The 18482-nt window shown below is 46.5% G+C and overlaps 1 protein-coding gene across 1 annotated transcript in view; it reads left to right on the top strand.

Moving 5' to 3' along the window:
* The first annotated feature begins 604 nt into the window (after positions 1-604).
* Positions 605-18482, top strand: part of C10H10orf90 (chromosome 10 C10orf90 homolog) — a 922956-nt gene continuing 905078 nt past the window's right edge. The window contains exon 1 of the mRNA XM_068255335.1: positions 605-2908. The gene's annotated coding sequence lies outside the window, so the exon portion shown is untranslated. The remainder of the gene's footprint in view (positions 2909-18482) is intronic.

Raw genomic sequence — 18482 nt, 5'->3', positions numbered from 1 at the left:
ATAGTGTACTGGTCAGTATATATGCAGCCACCGTGTATATATAATACAGATATATGCAGCCATAGTGTGCTGGTCAGTATATATGCAGCCATAGTGTACTGGTAAGTATATATGCAGCCACAGTGTACTGGCCAGGATATATGTGTATATAAGACATATATATGCAGCCTTGGTGTAGGTCTCTGCAGCTGGCCGCTGAGGGGTGCAGCCGGGACCCCGCAGGAAGTCACTCACCCACTCCATACTTCTCCTCTCTCTTGGTGGGGACCCAGCGAGTCATGGTGGCCGCTCACAGCCCGCCGGGGGCCTCCAGCCTCTCGCACCGGGAAATGGCCGCAATTATAACAGGAAAAAAAGAACAACAAAAGAAGTGCGGGCGGCCGCTGGAACTTTGTGTGCGGGCGGGCGGGCGGGGGAGGAGGAGGGAGCCCAGCCCGGCTGGCGTGTCAGGGATTTCCTGGAGGAGGAGGAGGCTCCTCTCAGGGAAGTACGGCGGCGGCACACGAGCTCTGACGAGAGGACTCGGCGGCCTCCATCCTCAGCCCTGCGGACAGCGGACACAACTTTGTTTAGGGGGGGATCACGTGATGCTGCCCGTGACGTCACCGTCTGGAAGCGGGAGAAGAGGGGAGAGTTCATGGGAAGAGCTGACAGACTGCGGGAGCCCATTAGCTCTGTGAGGAGAGGTTGCCCTGGGCTACAGGGTCCCAATATCTGTGGTGTGAGGTTGTCCTGGGTTACAGAGAGTGCAGGGGCCCCAATATCTCTGTGAGGAGAGTTTGCCATGGGCTATATATAGTGCAGGGGCCCCAATATCTCTGTGAGGAGAGGTTGCCATGGGTTAAGAGAGTGCAGGGGTCCCAATATCTCTGTGATGAGAGGTTGCCATGGGTTACAGAGAGTGCAGGGTCCCCAATATCTCTGTGAGGAGAGGTTGCCATGGGTTACAGAGATGGCAGGGGTCCCAATATCTCTGTGATGAGAGGTTGCCATGGGTTACAGAGAGTGCAGGGGCCCCAATATCTCTGTGAGTAGAGGTTGCCATGGGTTACAGAGTGCAGGGGCCCCAATATCTCTGAGGAGAGGTTGCCATGGGTTACAGAGAGTGCAGGTGCCCCAATATCTCTGTGAGGAGAGGTTGCCATGGGTTACAGAGAGTGCAGGGGCCCCAATATCTCTGTGGGGAAAGGTTGCCATGGGCTAGAGGGGCCCCAATATCTCCTGTGAGGAGAGGTTGCCATGGGTTACAGGAGCCCCAGTATCTCTGTGAGGAGAGGTTGCCATTGGTTACAGGGACCCTAATATCTCTGTGAGGAGAGGTTGCCATGGGTTACAGAGAGTGCAGGGGCCCCAATAGCTCTGTGAGGAGAGGTTTCCCTGGGTTACAGAAAATGCAGGGTCCCCAATATCTCTGTGAGGAGAGGTTGCCATGAGTTACAGAGAATGCAGGGGCGCCAATGTCTCTGTGAGGAGAGGTTGCCATGGGTTACAGAGAGTGCATGGGCCCCAATATATCTGTGAGGAGAGTTTGCCATGGGCTATATATAGTGCAGGGGCCCTGGTATCTCTGCGAGGAGAGGTTGCCATGGGTTCCAGAGAGTGCAGGGGTCCCAATATCTTTGTGAGGAGAGGTTGCCATGGGTTACAGAGAGTGCAGGGGCCCCAATATCTCTGTGGGGAGAGGTTGCCATGGGCTACAGGGGCCCTAATATCTCTGTGAGGACAGGTTGCCATGGGTTACAGAGAGTGCAGGGGCCCCCAATAGCACTGTGAGGAAAGGTTGCCATGGGCTAGAGGGGCCCCAATATCTCTGTGAGGAGAGGTTGCCATGGGTTACAGGAGCCCCAGTATCTCTGTGAGGAGAAGTTGCCATGGGTTACAGGGACCCTAATATCTCTGTGAGGAGAGGTTGCCATGGGTTACAGAGAGTGCATGGGCCCCAATATATCTGTGAGGAGAGTTTGCCATGGGCTATATATAGTGCAGGGGCCCTGGTATCTCTGCGAGGAGAGGTTGCCATGGGTTACAGAGAGTGCAGGGGTCCCAATATCTCTGTGGGGAGGGGTTGCCATGGGTTACAGAGAGTGCAGGGGTCCCAATATTTCTGTGAGGAGAGGTTGCCATGGGTTACAGAGAGTGCAGGGGCCCCAATATCTCTGGGGAGAGGTTGCCATGGGCTACAGGGGCCCCAATATCTCTGTGAGGACAGGTTGCCATGGGTTACAGAGAGTGCAGGGGCCCCCAATAGCTCTGTGAGAAAAGGTTGCCATGGGCTACAGGGGTCCCAATATCTCTGTGAGGAGAGGTTGCCATGGGTTACAGGAGCCCCAATATCTCTGTGAGGAGAGGTTGCCATGGGTTACAGGGGCCCCAATATCTCTGTAAGGAGAGGTTGCCATGGGTTACAGAGAGTGCAGGGGCCCCAATATCTCTGTGAGGAAAGGTTGCCATGGGTTCCAGAGAATACAGGGGTCCCAATATCTCTGTGAGGAGAGGTTTCCATGGGTTACAGAGAATGCAGGGTCCCCTATATCTCTGTGAGGAGAGGTTGCCATGGGTTACAGAGAATGCAGGGTCCCTTATATCTCTGTGAGGAGAGGTTGCCATGGGTTACAGTGGCTCCAATAGCTCTGTGAGAAGAGTTTGCCATGGGCTATATATAGTGCAGGGGCCCTGGTATCTCTGCGAGGAGAGGTTGCCATGGGTTACAGGGAATGCAGAGGCCCCAATATCTCTGTGAGGTGAAGTTGCCATGGGTTACAGGGAATGCAGAGGCCCGGGTATCTCTGTGAGGAGAGGTTGCAATGGGTTACCAAGCTCCTCCCTATTGTAAAAGACTGTAAAGTCTCTGCCAAGCCCAAATGGATTCTGCCTTGTCCAATTAATGAGTGGCGTAGGGAATTTCTAGGTATATTATTTTATTATTAATATTATTATTTAGCCTCTTGAATTATTACGTTTTGAACAGTAAGTTATAACATATCTCAAGTAAAAATGAAATCTGCTATATCCTTGGAGCACCACCCAGTGGTGTGACTGGAGAGCCCTTTATGCTGGAGTAAGGCTGAGGTTGACAGCTCATTCGCGTTCTGTCGTTTTCACTTGAGCAATGTTCACCTCCCATTGATTAGCCTATAACTTTATCACTACTTATCACAATGAACTGATCTATAGCTTGTTTTTTCCGCTACCAATTAGGCTTTCTTTGGGGGGTACATTTTGCTAAGAGCCACTTTACTGTAAATGCATTTTAACAGGAAGAATAAGAAAAAACAGAAAAAAATCATTATTTCTCAGTTTTCAGCCATTATAGTTTTAAAATAATACATGCCTCCATAATTAAAACTCACGTATTGTATTTGCCCATATGTCCCGGTTATTACACTGTTAAAATTATGTCCCTATCACAATGTATGGCGACAATATTTTATTTGGAAATAAAGGTGCATTTTTTTCCGTTTTGCATCTATCACTCTTTACAAGTTTAAAATAAAAAAAAATATAGAAATATTTCATCTTTACATTGATATTTAAAAAGTTTAGACCCTTAGGTAAATATTTACATGTTTGTTTGTTTTTTAATTGTAATGTTTTTTTTTTTTATATTAAACATTTTATTTGGGTATTTTTGGGAGGGTGGGATGTAAACCATAGTTTTTTAATGTAATTGTGTGTTGATTTAAATTTTTTTTTACTTTTTGTTGTAGTTTTACTTTTTGGCCACAAGATGGCGGCCATGAGTTTGTTTACATGACGCCACTCTAAGCGTAACACACGCTTAGAGTGACGCATCGGGGAGGGAACAGCCAGAAAAGGCGCAGCTTCCGAGAGAAGCTGTTGCTTTTTCAGCAGGGGGAGAGGAATCAGTGATCGGGCACCATAGCCCGATACACTGATTGCCTGGCTAACGCACCGCGGGCCGGGAGCGCGCGTGCACACGCGCGATCGGCCGCGGGAGCGCGTGGTAGTGCACATGGTTCCTGGACATAGTTTCTACGTCCAGGAACCAAAATAGGTTAAGATACTTCTATAAAGAAGACCAAGGTACCCCTGTGAGTCCCAGACAATGGCATGTGAGTGTGTTTAAGAGCCTATCGACAATAAAACATTTTCCCTTCATAATCGGGGTCATAGCATACTATTCCTCTCCATGACCTGGCCATGTCTCATCCCAACATCACACTATTCTTGTCTACAACCTATGCATAGCTCCTAATGTAACAGAAATCGAGTAAGGCCACGTTCACATCATAAAACGTGGATAGCCGTGCGTTACGAATGCAACGCGTATGAATGCACGCCATTTGCATTTGTATGCGTTGCTGATCCCATTCACTTAAAGTGAATGGGTCAACCGTGCGTTTTGTTAAAAAATGCGTGCAGCATGCACTGTGAACATCAAACAGTGCACTCAATGCACTTTCTGATGTCGTGCGTGTCTGCCTCCTGCACGCTTTGCCGAAACACGGACGACAACGCGTGCAGTGTGAACGGGGCCTTAGGCAGGGGTCACACTTGTCTGCACAGAAAAGCGCACTTTAAATGAGAACTTACAGTAATCAATGGGCAAGTTCACACTTAGATGCGTTTTTCGCACACACAGAGAAAAACTGATATCCCGCAGCATAATTCTGCACATGGTGTGCATGTTCTCTATCAATTACAAAAGCTGCTGTTTTATACCACGCGTGGTTTTCTGCATATAAATCCACGTTGTGTGAAGATAAACGCATGCAGAAAACATACATAGAGAAAAGACAGACCAGTGTGACCCCTACCTAAAAGTGGCCATAGACAGGTGAAACTCTAAAAATTATAATATCAGGCAAAAATCCATTTATTTCAGTAATTCAACTGAATTAAGGAAAAATAAGCTAGTTACTGCACCACGTGCAGTATATCTACACCATGAGGGACTTTATCTGAAGTCCCAGGAATGTAGATGCTCGTCTCACGCCTATGATCGTCCGTTGCAGGTGCCGCGCACGTTCTAATCGCCACCCGTCAGCACGCTAATCAGTGCATGGGAACACAGTTTCCATTTATCGATCTAAGTGCCTGTGATCAGTGATCACTGGCCGTTCATCAATGACAAAAGTAAAACATGCATGCATTATTTCTTCTGTGTGCACAGGAGGAATAAACTGGGAGGGGCATCTAGTGGACACATAGTAAACTACACCCTAAGACCCCTTTCACTCTTAATCAGTTGCTCTCAGTTATAACTGAAAGAAAACTGATTTTCAAAGTAATGCCCATGTTTTTCTATGGCACTGTTTACACTTAACGCGCTTTAACTGAAATCTTCTTCCCAATGCACTGCTATGGAAAAAACGCGTAGCAACGCGCACTAACGCATGCTAATGCGCACTAACACATACCAACTGATTAAGTGTAAACGGGGTCTACCACATTCAATTCAATAAAAATACATGCTTCCCCCATTCAAATTACCCTTTACCTTCCCCACTCTCCCACCGTTACCCAAATAAAACATTTGTACATAAAGGGGGGAAAAAAAGGCATTAAAGTGAATCTGTAACAAAAATTACAACGTTTTTTCTACCATCCTACAAGTTCCTAAACCTATTCTAATGTGTTGTGGCTTACTGCAGCACTTTATACTATGACAGTCTCTGTAATAAATCAATGTATCTTCCCCCTGTCAGACTTGTCGGCCTGTGTCTGGAAGGCTGCCAACTCTTCCTTGCAGATCAGTTCCTCTATGCACACTCCAGTGTGTGTGTTATTTACATAAGCCAGCAGCTTCTCTGCTATCTTATCAGTAATAGAAGAGAGCTGGATAAAAATCCTAGGCTGTGAAAGGAGCTGGAAGGTCACATACTGAGGAATTAACCACATAGGCAGAGCTGTCTGCAGGAAGCCTGTCACTTCAGTGGGTGAGAGCTGAAGGGGTCAGAAGGTAAACACACACAAGTGATCTCTTGAGATTCACAAGTAAAGCAGCCCATACACTCAGCCGATTTTCTGGCCGACCGATCGATTGCAAATCGGTTGGCCAATCGACCGATCGATGGCCGATTTCGATCGATTTCGATGGATTTCCATCGAACTTGCAGGGTGGAAAATTTAGGTCGATCTGAAGAGATTGCTTATCAGTTTGCATTGGCCTTAATGGAAATCTGATGGCAAAAAAATGCCATCAGATCGAATTTCAATAGATTTCAAACTGAAATCTATTGGAATTCTATCCTGGTAAAAAATGTTCTAAAAACGCATCAGATAGATCATCAGATGCATTTCTTATCTATCTGCTGCCAATCTGACGAGTGTATGGGCACCTTAAGGCTGTATACAGCCTGCTTGTGTATGAATGTATTTTCTATGTGTGGCCATACTGTATATCAACCTACTTCCTGTTTTGGTGGCCATTTTGTTTGTTTATAAACAAACTTTTAAAAACTGTTTTTAACTACTTTTAATGTGGCGGGGAGCGGCGAAATTGTGACAGAGGGTAATAGGAGATGTCCCCTAACGCACTGGTATGTTTACTTTTGTGCGATTTTAACAATACAGATTCTCTTTAAAGTGAACCTCCAGACTAAAAATCTACTCAGCAGCACTGAAAAGGCTTGGTGTTTCTTTAACAGTTTTACAGCATCAGAACTTTGTTTTTCTTACCAAAGCCTCATTTTTAGCTGAACAGAAGCTAAGCTCCGCCCCATCAAAGAAAACTGCCCGGGCATTTTTCCCCTGATGCTGTGCAAAGCATGATGGGATTTCTGATGTTGTTGTTCTTGTTGCTTTGCAACTGGAAGGGGTGATCATGACACAGGACAGTTGGAACTGTGTCTCATGCTCTGTGTCACCTCCTTTCAACCAAAAAGATGGCTGCCCTCATGAAATCACATTTCACATCAATCACATCAAACATTTGCCTGTTCTTTTAAAACAGGGTGGATAAGAGATTATATTACCTATCTATTTTAATTAACATAGCTAATGTAACTTAATGACAGTATATTTGTTTAGGCTGGAGTTCCTCTTTAAAAAAAAATACATAAACAGTTACCTTAGGCACTTACCCTTTTTGATATGTAAGTCATGAGGGTATATTACTGTTATTTTTGCAAGTATGGGCTTGCAATTAACTGGGACAAATGGGCAAATAAAATGTGTGGCTTTTATCCACAGTAGCACATTTTATTTTAAAACTGTAATGGCCGAAAACTGAGAATGATTTTTTTTCATTTTTTTTCTTATTATTCCTATTAAAATTCATTTAGAATAAAATAATTCTTAGCAAAATGTACTACCCAAAGAAAGCATAATTGGTGGCGAAAAAAAACCAAGGTGGGGATCATTTTGTTGTGATAAGTAGTGATAAATTTATTGGTGAATGAAAGGGAGGAGCGCTGGCTGGTGAAAATTGCTTTGGTCCATAAAGGGAAAAACCGCTCAGTGGTAAACTGGTTAGTATATGAAATAGACTCATTACATGCAAAGCAAGATTTTTCAATCCTTTATTTGTTATCATTTTGGTGATTATGGCTTGCAGCTTATGAGAACCCCAAAATCAAAATCTCAGACCATTAGAATATTGTGAAAAGGTTCAATATTCTAGGCTCAAAGTGTCAGACTCTAATCAGCTAATTCATCCAAAGCATTCCGTCGCTGGTCGTTAAAACCTGGATATCCCTATAGAGGTATTTTATGATAAATGCCAAAAGTGCTCTGTGGTGCTGGGCAGAGAGCATAGGGCCCACTAAAGGAGGTCAAGTCCTCAGGCCAACTTAAAGAGAATCTGTACTGTCCGATTTGTACAATAAAAAACATACCAATCGAGTCACTCTATGTAATCTCCGTGATCCCTCTTTGCCGTTTCCGCTGCTCCCCGCTGCGATCCTGGCTTTTAATCGCCAGTTTTAGGCAGTGTTTACAAACACAAAATATGGCCTCTAACCAGAAAGTGATGTTTGTGCATATATATATATATATATATATATATATATATATCATGTTACAGTATACTACAAGTTTTTATTACATAGTGAATTATCTGCACTCCAGTCAGGGTTTCTCACAGTTTCTCAGCATGGGCAGCTCCCTTCCCCCTCAGACAAGCTGAAATTGAGAGCAGAGACCTGTCTGTGAGGGATAAACAAAGCACACACACAGAGCCTGGAGGGGCGTGCATAACTTGTCCCTATCACAGCAGTGCAGTGCATTCCTCTCTGGGTCGACAAAGCTTGACAAAGAAAAGAAGATTAGATATATTACAGAGACAGTGCAACTAGAAAAGGCTGCCATAATCCAGAGCACATTAGAACAGGGATAGGAACTTATAGGATAGAAGAAATAAGGCTGAACATTTTGTTACAGAGTCCCTTTAACCACTTCAGGACTCAGCCTTTACCCCCCCCCCCCTTAAGGATCAGCGCTGATTTCGAAGATCTGTGCTGGGTGGGCTCTACAGCCCCCAGCACAGATCAAATAACAGGCAGAGCGACCAGATTGACCCCCTTTTTTCCCCACTAGGGGGATGATGTGCTGGGGGGGTCTGATCGCTCCTGCATGCGTGTGGGTGGCGGGGGGGGGGGGCACCTCAAAGCCCCCTCCACCGCTGGATTCCCCCTCTCCTTCTTCTCCCTCCCTGCCCCGGAGATCGGAGGCTGCACAGGAATGGATCTGTCCTGTGCAGCCTCTAACAGGCTCCTGCCTGTCATGTGACAGCGATCCCCGGCCGCTGATCTAGTACAACGCTGCTACTGTTAGCAGCGTTGTAAAAATGTAAACAAAGCGGATTATTTCCGCTTGTGTTTACATTTAGCCTGCGATCGGCGGCCTGCAGGCTATTCACGGAGCCCCCCGCCGTGAATTGACAGGAAGCAGCCGCTCGCACGAGCGGCTGTTTCCTGATTAATTAGCCTGCAGCCAGCGACGCAGATGTGCGTCGCTGGTCCTGCAGCTACCACTTTGCCGACGCGCGTTATGAGTGCGCAGTCGGCAAGTGGTTAATAAAGTCTGATAGATTTGTCACATTCTTTTTGTAGGGCGCTGTCAGTGCTCACCTAGTTCTTCCTTGCCTAAAAGAGCAGATATTGCTTCTACTGATGGTTTAAAGAGGGACTGTAACCAAGGATTGAACTTCATCCCAATCAGTAGCTGACACCCCCTTTACCACAAGAAATCTTTACCTTTTCTTGAATAGATCGGGGGGGGGGGGGGGGGGTCTGTCTTTGTGGCTGATATTGTGCTGAAACCCCTCCCACAGTGTGTTGTCATGATCTAGGCCCTGACAGCTTCCTGTCCGTGAACCTTGTTGCATTGTGGGATATACCAGATTTTTCCAACTACCAGACTACCAGCATCTCCCTCTGTGCAGAGGGAAGGAAGGCTCTGGATTCTAATGAGATTTCCCACAATGTCCTCTGGTCCCCCACTGCCGTTCTTGGACCCTCCAAAGATTCCATCAAGGCCTTTTTGGTAATCTGGTTGGGGCCTTGCTCCTCTTCAAGCACAGCCATACTGAAGCCTGCGTGAGTATGGCTACTCTTATGGCAGAAGTGGAGCATGGCCTGGATCAGTAGGAGGGTCCCGGGCAGTAGCTGAGCACCAGAGCACAGCGTCCAAAAGCTTCCTTCTCCTTAGGTAAGTATGTTTTTCTGAACCTAGGCTTCTTATTGAGTTCTCTTTAACTAACCGGATCAATATCCTAGAAGTTTCATTGCCTTGATGCCGTACTCTGATCAAAAAGTGTTCCTTTACATTTTTTTAAGGGACAGTTGGGAGCTTTGCAATTCAATTTTCCCCTTTTAATTTGTCTTTTACCAACAAAACTTAAAGAGAATCTGTACTCTGAAATTCTTACAATAAAAAGCATACCATTCTATTCATTATGTGCTCCTGGTCCCCTCTGTGCTGTTTCTGCCATTCTCTGCTGCAAACCTGGCTTGTAATTGCCAGTTTTAGGCAGTGTTTACAAACAAACTAACCAGCTTCTAATAGGCTCAGCTAAGCATAGTGTGTTAGTCACACAGAGCCTGCAGGGGGTGTGTACAGCTTCTAGCTAATCACAAGCAGCCCTGCACATTCCAGTCTGACTGCCTCAGCCTGACTGTGCCGACTATAGAGAGAAGATTAGATCATATAACAGAGATAACACAGCTACTGTGCAATTAGGAAAAGCTGCAGTAAGCCAGACCACATTAGAAAAGGCATAGGAACTTATAGCATAGAAGAAATAAAGATAAACAATTTGTTACAGAGTCTCTTTAATGCACAGCCGTTAATGAAGCAACAATTGGACTTCGGTTTGAGGAAGACATCATAAAACACAAATGCTGTACCGAAAAGCGTGTGTACACGTTAACTACGCGGAAGGTTTACCTAATGAAAATATAAATAACATAAAGTCACTTAGCCAGCTGACACTTTTATACCATCATAAACTCACATCATCATTTAAATCTGATTTGTTAAAAACCATTTAATTTAATGAAAGCAAAATAACTCAGTAAACTGAAGACATGGAATTCATAGCTCAAAACGTGAAATTACTGCACATTACTTGGATCGGTGTCCTCCACCTGCTATGTTTCCTTTCTTTTTTCTGCGGTGTATGGCCTGGAATCTATGTACCGTATGTATGCGTCGCAGCGCACCTGCAACACGTGATGCGACTTTTCAATACTGCTCTACTATCATTCTGGATGCGCAGCGTGATATGCGTATCAGGCCTATTACCTCTTTCTTCGGTTTTTAGATGGTTTCCGGACATGACCTCATGCAAAAAACGCATTTGGTATAACAGGCCACTGAAAATCATTGGGCTCTTTGCACCTTATTCAAAAAAAGCATGTGCGTTTTCATCCCAAAAAACAACACAGCTCTAACAAAAATTTGAATGAGGCAAGCATAACTCGGAGTTAGAAGGCATTTAGGGTCCAGCGATCGCGGGAACCCTAATTACACTACTGCACGACCATAGGCAAAATAACATGTTTATGGCGGAGCCCAGGTCAGGCACAGCGCGGGGAAGATCGTGGGCCGAAATGACCTACTTCGCATAGCGCTGCCCCCTCACAAAGCATGCAAATTAGTGATTGTATGCCGCATTGCAGGTGGAACGCCTGCCTGTAATGGAAACAAGCCTGAGGGCCCTTTTACACACTGGGGCAGTGCGGTGTGTCAAATTGACGCACTGCTACCGCAACCTAATGCAACCCTATGGGGAAGTTCATACTTCCCATGTTGCAGTACGCTGCGCCAAAAGTCCCTAATCTAGTGCAGAACTACGTTATTGTGGGGGGGTCTGCAGCGAGCTGTAGTAATCTGCGTCGGCCCGGAAGTCATGTTAGTCTTTGGCGATTCATGTTTTTTAAAAAGTCAACGGTGCGCATGCGTGGAAGCGTATTTTTACAATACGCTTCTGTGCACTTCCGCATACCCCAAAGCAGGAATTGACCGCAAGCGCACGTCACTTCCTGTCTGGCTGGTGGCCAGACAGGGAACAGTGTGTACCAGTGCGGTGTTCCCTGGAGGCCTGTTTCTGGCAGTGCGATGCGGTACGGCGCGCACGATGCACCACATTGCTGCCGCGAGTTTGCAGTGTGAAACCGGCCTTAAAGTAAACCTGTAGCCCCCAAAGAAAAAAGTTTAGATACTGTACATGCCTTGGTAGAGGAAAGCCTCTACAACATAGTCCAGAGGCTTCCCATGGCCATCCCCTCTTCTCCCCCACTGTTGCCACACATGTTTTCTCTGAACATAACGGACAAGGGTTTGTCGGATATGTTTTTGTGGCCTTACTTGTACATGAATGGGAGCATGGCATTGAACTTTCAGAGGTGGGTGGTGGAGGTGACGAAGAGGAGGATACGGAAAACTTCTGGGCCATCCAGAGGCTTCCCTCCACCTAGATATTTAACTTTTTTCTTTGGGAGATTACATGTTTACCTGTAATGAAAAAACTGCCCCTGGGGGATATTTACCTTGGGAGGGGGAAGCCTCTGGATCCTAATGAGGCATTGCCCATCCTCCTCCAGCTCCGACCATGTTCCCGGCTGTTTTGCGTGCTTTATGTGCGCGAGACTGCCGGGAATGAGGTCGGAGCTGGAGGAGGACTCACAGCTGCGCAGCCGCATATGCGGCTATGAAAACTGTGCAGCCGGACCTGGTGGCCATCTTTAGTGGGGAAGCTGAGGACCATCTGAGGGATTAGGTTGGGACCCCCCCCCCCTTCCCGAGCCTGGGCATTTCAAAGCAAATGCGGCTGAATAAAAGGGAGTACAGATGGCGTCCCCTAAGGGTCATAAAACGGAATAGCTATTTAACTTTTTTACCTTCTTAGCCTTGAAAGTCCTTTAAAAATACCTGTCACACACCCCCTAGTGGCCGGACCTCACAATGCCTTCCAATCGGTTTCAGCACACAGACCATCCAATCTCGTGGACGCAATCGATGAGCTGAAACCGCTGGAATTTTGACAGCAAACAGACCAGAGGGAGGCGTGCGGCGTGCGATCTATTAAACACAAAATTTTAGGCTGCCACCATCTCTGTTTAACTGGGACAGAGAAGCCCACTGACTGACTCTAAGACCTGCAGGAAAACGGTTAAATCACACCCTATTTTATCTAGCTATCAACAGTAGTAGCAACTCTTCTGAACTCTAGGATTCTTTCTGTGTGTGGCTGAATAGCAGGTGTAGCCAAAAGATAAATGACTTTTAGAAGTCTTTTTATTATAAATGCAATATAAATAATTAATATATACAGAAAATCATTACAATCAACAATTATAGAGACAATCGTAGCACAGTATAAAAATAAAAAGTGAAGAAAAATATGTATACTTAAGGTCAGGTAAAAATATGTCCTTTCTGGGAAATCTGAGCACATGGAAAATGTCCTTTGTTTCAGTTCAGGAAATGGCCGCCAGCCACATGGTCCCCTGGCTGGTTGGCTTGATCAGGTGATGGTACACAAGGGAGGACTGCCCCTCCTTATATGCATCCTGGTTTTATGGAACTAGTTTTGGGGGTGGAACAAAGCCGACCCCCTCCGGTTCACAAACCAATCACAGTTCATTCCCTTGGAGAGAGAATTTAGATTTACTTGTAAAATGCTGTAATTCAAAAGCAGGAAATGCCATATAGAATATGACAATTCCTATGACATCAGACTTGGCTACCATATTATGTTTAGTTCCTGAGAGGTTTAATACTTTGTCGTGGCTTATCCCTGGCCCCCAAGACTGGTATCAAAATGTCCGTCAAGACACATAGACAAGTCATATAACTTTCATACCTCTCATATAAACTGTATTCCTGCGCCTGCCTGCGCAGTACGCTCCGGTCCACGTGGCGGTGATTGACAGCGCGCAGGCGCAGTACCAGGTCGGCCTGATGTCATTACCGCGGACCAGGAGGCAGAGGCGGCGAACGGCTGCGGGGAGAGCTGCGGCGAGGGACGTGCTGGGAGCTTGGGGCTGGACAAAGCCCCGGGTAAGTAGCCCTTATTTTAACAGTAATTGCCTGATAACGCCTTTAAACAGGCTAAAAATCATATACTACATTTATGTTCCCTCTTCTCCAACGCAGTCGAGAAGTCTGATCTCCTGCTAGGTTTATCCTGTCTCTTTAAAAGGTAGCCACTTTGCCATTTGGACTTACTGCTGGGAAGCTTTCACACCTAGGTGTCACTGGCCCTGGAAGGAACTCTTGATCAAGTTAATTTACACAAACAGGTCTTATCAGAGAGCTGTGAGAATCCGCTCAGCTGCCTGCGCAGGCAGGCAGCCTTTTGACCATTGTTTAGGTTTGCTTGCTGCAGGACTCTGGAAAGGAGACCTTCTGTCAGTTGTGCAGCTTGTGTTGCTGAGGGATTTGCATACATTAGTCATGCAAATCCGTTACCTGCCTTCTTTTGATGACTGGCACTATAAAAGCATTCTGCTCCCAGAATGCTTTGCTGGACATTTCCCTTCCATGGTCTGTTCCTGATGGACACTGCTGGAGTGTCAGCCATTGCTATCTAGTATAGTTATTCCTGGGGGTTGCTTTAGGCTCCCCTTCTAGCCCAGTCAGGTTGTATTATCTGTTTTGCCTGTTCCGTCTGTCTTGTGTTTGGATCGCACAAGCCCTAGCGTTAGTGGCTGTGGATCCTTCTGATTGAGTCTGGAGTGTAGGTTGGAACAGCGGTTGTTTCTGCCTACCTCATCTGTTCTGTCTGTCGTGTCTCTGGATCGCACTAGTCTCTTTGCACTAGTGCTGTGGATCCTTCTGTTCTGTCTTCTGGGATCGCGCTAGCCACTTTTCGCTAGCGCTGGGGATCCTTCTGTTCTGTCTCCTGGGATCGCGCTAGCTACTTTTCGCTAGCGCTGGGGATCCTTCTGTTCTGTCTCCTGGGATCGCGCTAGCTACTTTTCGCTAGCGCTGGGGATCCTTCTGTTCTGTCTTCTGGGATCACACTAGCCACTTTTCGCTAGCGCTGGGGATCCTTCTGTCGCTTGTCCCTGTTTTCGTGTGTCTGTCTTGTCTGCTGCGCTTGCTGGAGGCTCGGTGAGGTAACCGTTAAGCAAGCGCTCGCGTCCTCTGTTTCATGTTTGTCTGTTAATGGTTAGTTAGGCGTGCTTGTCTCTATTGTGCTTATCACGTGGAGACCGCGCATAACCGCGTGCACTGTTGCGAATGAGTGCGGTGTTCACGGTTAGCTAGCGTTTGTTATTTTCCGTATCTCCTTATTGTATTATTTGCTGTGCCTTTGCTACTCTCGTGCTCCGCCTTGCTGTAACCTTGTGTCACGTCTGGCGATCTCACCTCTCGCGATCGCGTTCCTGCTTCTTATCTGCTGTGGTGTGTGCACAGTCGCGGGTTGGCGACTAATTTTATGCACACACACAAAATCTGTCTCTGTGCTCACTCTCAATCGCTTCTCTTGCGATTGCGTTTCTTCCCTTCGTACAATTCCTGTCTGGCGTGTGTGGTAGGGCAGAGGAGCTGTTCCTCTGCACTCCACAGCTCCACCTGCCAACAGGAATTTCCCTCTGCAGGTGCATAGCACCTAGCCTGGGTGTCCTCAATTATACGCTTGTGGAGGAAATCCGCCGCGTCAGCGCACGTCTGGTGCGCTGACCACGGAGACGATTCCGCAATCGTTACAGAATGTCCAGCCAAACCAAAATTCCCAGGGCAGAGGGAACCTTCAATTTGTTTCAGATGTCATTGCCTGAGGCAAAGGCCTATGTGGATCCTATTATAGGTAGAATCGCACACTACATTAAAGCAGTTAAAAAGTCTGTCCTCGTTCCTGACCCCAACCCATATGGAGATTACCTAGATACTGGGTTGTTTGAACCGCCATTTGCCTCATGGGAGATTGGGGCCTTGTTGGAAGAGTTTGATTTCGATTGGAAAGCCTTTTGCGATTTTTATATCGCAAAGAGCGCGGATGACCTGAATGATTGTCTCGACTCTATGTACTTTTTGATCGATTCTGATGAATGTGATGAGTGTGATGTGGATCTGGTGATTTATGTGTGGCAGACTATTTTGGACGAATTGCACACACACCAACCAATTATTTCCAATAAAGAGACACCATTGTCACATGATTATTCCTGTCTTTCTGGGGTAAAGCAAGTGAGTTTGGACACTGTGCGACCTGAAATGAATGGGTGTGCCTCGACTGTGGACACCTGCGTGAATTCTGATGGAGTTTCTCCCGTTTGTTTAGAGGTTAAATCTGTGCGATCTGATGCCTGTTTCTCAGATGTTCCTGTCGATTGTGATCGGCGTGAGTGTGTCAGTTTTGTCAATGATTTGTGTGATCCCTTGTCATGTAAAAACAGATCTTTTTCTCTCAGTACTACTTTAAGATCCTGCATCTATGATCTTGCTATGGGGAAAATTCCCAAACTATGCAGTTTCAAGAGTAAAATTAATATGATTCCTCATGTTGTTGTCACAACTTCCCCTAACATGGTTCAGTATGAATGCTCAGACCTAGTCAGGTGTAAATGGGAGCCCCCGTTCCAGAAAAAACAGCTCGAAGCGTTGGCGTATGAATTGGAGAACGATTCAGAGTCGTTTTGTGAGTACTACATTGCCAGAAGTGAATCTGTCTTGAGAGCATGTATAAGTTATGCTTCCGCCTTAAGAGAAAAAAAGGGGTGTGAATTTGACTTTGTGAGTCCGCTGATTTGTATGTGGAAAATGATTCTGAATGAATTACGTGTACGTCATTCAGGTGACGTTTGTAAAGGTACATTGTCAGCTGGCGTTTCTGAGATCCAGCAATCCAGCTTGGAGACCTCAGAATCCCTGTCTTTGGAGTGTTCGGTTTCGCAACCTAAAGCGATTGTGGATTCGCAAATTTTGCGTTCTGTCCCCTCGGATTCGGCATCGTTAGCCGAGTCTAAGAATGAGACAGCACTTTGGTTTTGTGAACCTGATACTGAAGCACCTTTGCTCTGTCCAGAGAAGATGTCTCTGAGCCTGCCCTGTATCATGAATAAAGACATTATGTCCACTCGCATTGACATTTGTGAGTCTGATTCTGAAGTAAGTACTGACTCTCCACCCAGTAATCTGGATGAGCCAATATTACCTTGTTTAAAATCTCCTGCAGTGTCCCTAGAGGCTCGTCTAGGTATTGCAACCATTGTTACCTGTTTCTCTGCTATTTTGGAATTGCAGTCTGGTTTGACTGCTATGGAGGAATTTCCCTGCAGTGAAACGAAACTCAGAAAGCCAGAGTTAGTTTCACTAGATATTTCTGTGTATCCCTGTCCTGATGATGAAATTCAGTCTCAGTTTATGGTGGAACCTTCCCTGGGACATCTGCCCGGTTCACAAAATAAAGTTCAAGCCTTGCCCTGTAACATGGATAGTTCAGAATCCTTCTTAGGAAACTTGAAAAAGGATGTTCCTGAGGTCCTGTCTGACCTCCTGGAGATCTCCGAGTTCCTCCCAAAGGGTGCAGAACTTGTAGGAGACGTCTCCTGCCCCCCAAGTCCTTCTGAGGTGTTGTCCACTTCAGTAGGCATTGCTGCCTTGCTGGCTACCTTTTCAGCTCTGATGGAGCTTCACGCCTGTGTAGTCAATGATGATATTATTGTCACAGAAATTTCTGAATTTGTATCCGAGTCTTCTTTTGAAAGTCCAGTGCCTGTGACCTCCACTCATGATGTTTCTCTGCCCGGTACTGGTTTTGGTCTTGACGTGCCGGACTCTGAGGTTGGCAGTTCCCCGACATGTCCTGAGGTTTCTCCTGTGCTGGTGTACCCCAGTGTGCTCTGTGACCCAGAAAGCCCAAGTGTGCCTCGGTTACCAGCGTACTCAGATGCTTCCTCGGTGGAGACATGCTCTGATATGGCCTGCCTGCTTGCATGCCCAGAAGTGGTCCCTGAAAGTCTTGATCTTGATGGGTGTCCTCGTAATTTTGAATCCGGAATTGTCATTGGTTCCATGGGGGTTCTGGGTAATTCTCCATGTGAGCCTGGTGATTGTTCTACCCTCTTGGGATCTCTGTGGAGCTTCAAAAGGTTCTGGGAGATTCCGGGAGAGATTTTGCTTGGTACCCTGGATAAGATCAACGGTGGCTTTTGTGTTGTAAGGGACACTTCGAACAGGTATTGTGGCAGGTTTGGTATTTTCGGATGCTCCGTGGAAGGTGGTGGGTATTGTCTGGAGGGTGTTGATGGCTTCTTCTCTGGCGTTCACAGTCCTGATGGGTGTTATACTAAGACTGGTAGTACTGATGGGCATGTTTCGGTGGCTTCTGCTTCCGATGAGGTCGGTTTCGGGTGGACTGACTCTGGAATTGGACCTTGTCGGGCTGCCCCGACCTTCATGAGTCTTCTGTTAGAGTGGTTTGGAGATATCAGTTTTGAGGGTCGTCTGGAATTCGACCCTAGGAGGGGGGGTACTGTGAGAATCCGCTCAGCTGCCTGCGCAGGCAGGCAGCCTTTTGACCATTGTTTAGGTTTGCTTGCTGCAGGACTCTGGAAAGGAGACCTTCTGTCAGTTGTGCAGCTTGTGTTGCTGAGGGATTTGCATACATTAGTCATGCAAATCCGTTACCTGCCTTCTTTTGATGACTGGCACTATAAAAGCATTCTGCTCCCAGAATGCTTTGCTGGACATTTCCCTTCCATGGTCTGTTCCTGATGGACACTGCTGGAGTGTCAGCCATTGCTATCTAGTATAGTTATTCCTGGGGGTTGCTTTAGGCTCCCCTTCTAGCCCAGTCAGGTTGTATTATCTGTTTTGCCTGTTCCGTCTGTCTTGTGTTTGGATCGCACAAGCCCTAGCGTTAGTGGCTGTGGATCCTTCTGATTGAGTCTGGAGTGTAGGTTGGAACAGCGGTTGTTTCTGCCTACCTCATCTGTTCTGTCTGTCGTGTCTCTGGATCGCACTAGTCTCTTTGCACTAGTGCTGTGGATCCTTCTGTTCTGTCTTCTGGGATCGCGCTAGCCACTTTTCGCTAGCGCTGGGGATCCTTCTGTTCTGTCTCCTGG

The sequence above is a fragment of the Hyperolius riggenbachi genome, chromosome 10 (genome assembly GCF_040937935.1).
Source record: "Hyperolius riggenbachi isolate aHypRig1 chromosome 10, aHypRig1.pri, whole genome shotgun sequence".
In the NCBI taxonomy this organism is placed as follows: domain Eukaryota; kingdom Metazoa; phylum Chordata; class Amphibia; order Anura; family Hyperoliidae; genus Hyperolius; species Hyperolius riggenbachi.
Note: the sequence above shows the minus strand (reverse complement) of the source record. Positions and strands in the feature narration are given on the sequence as shown.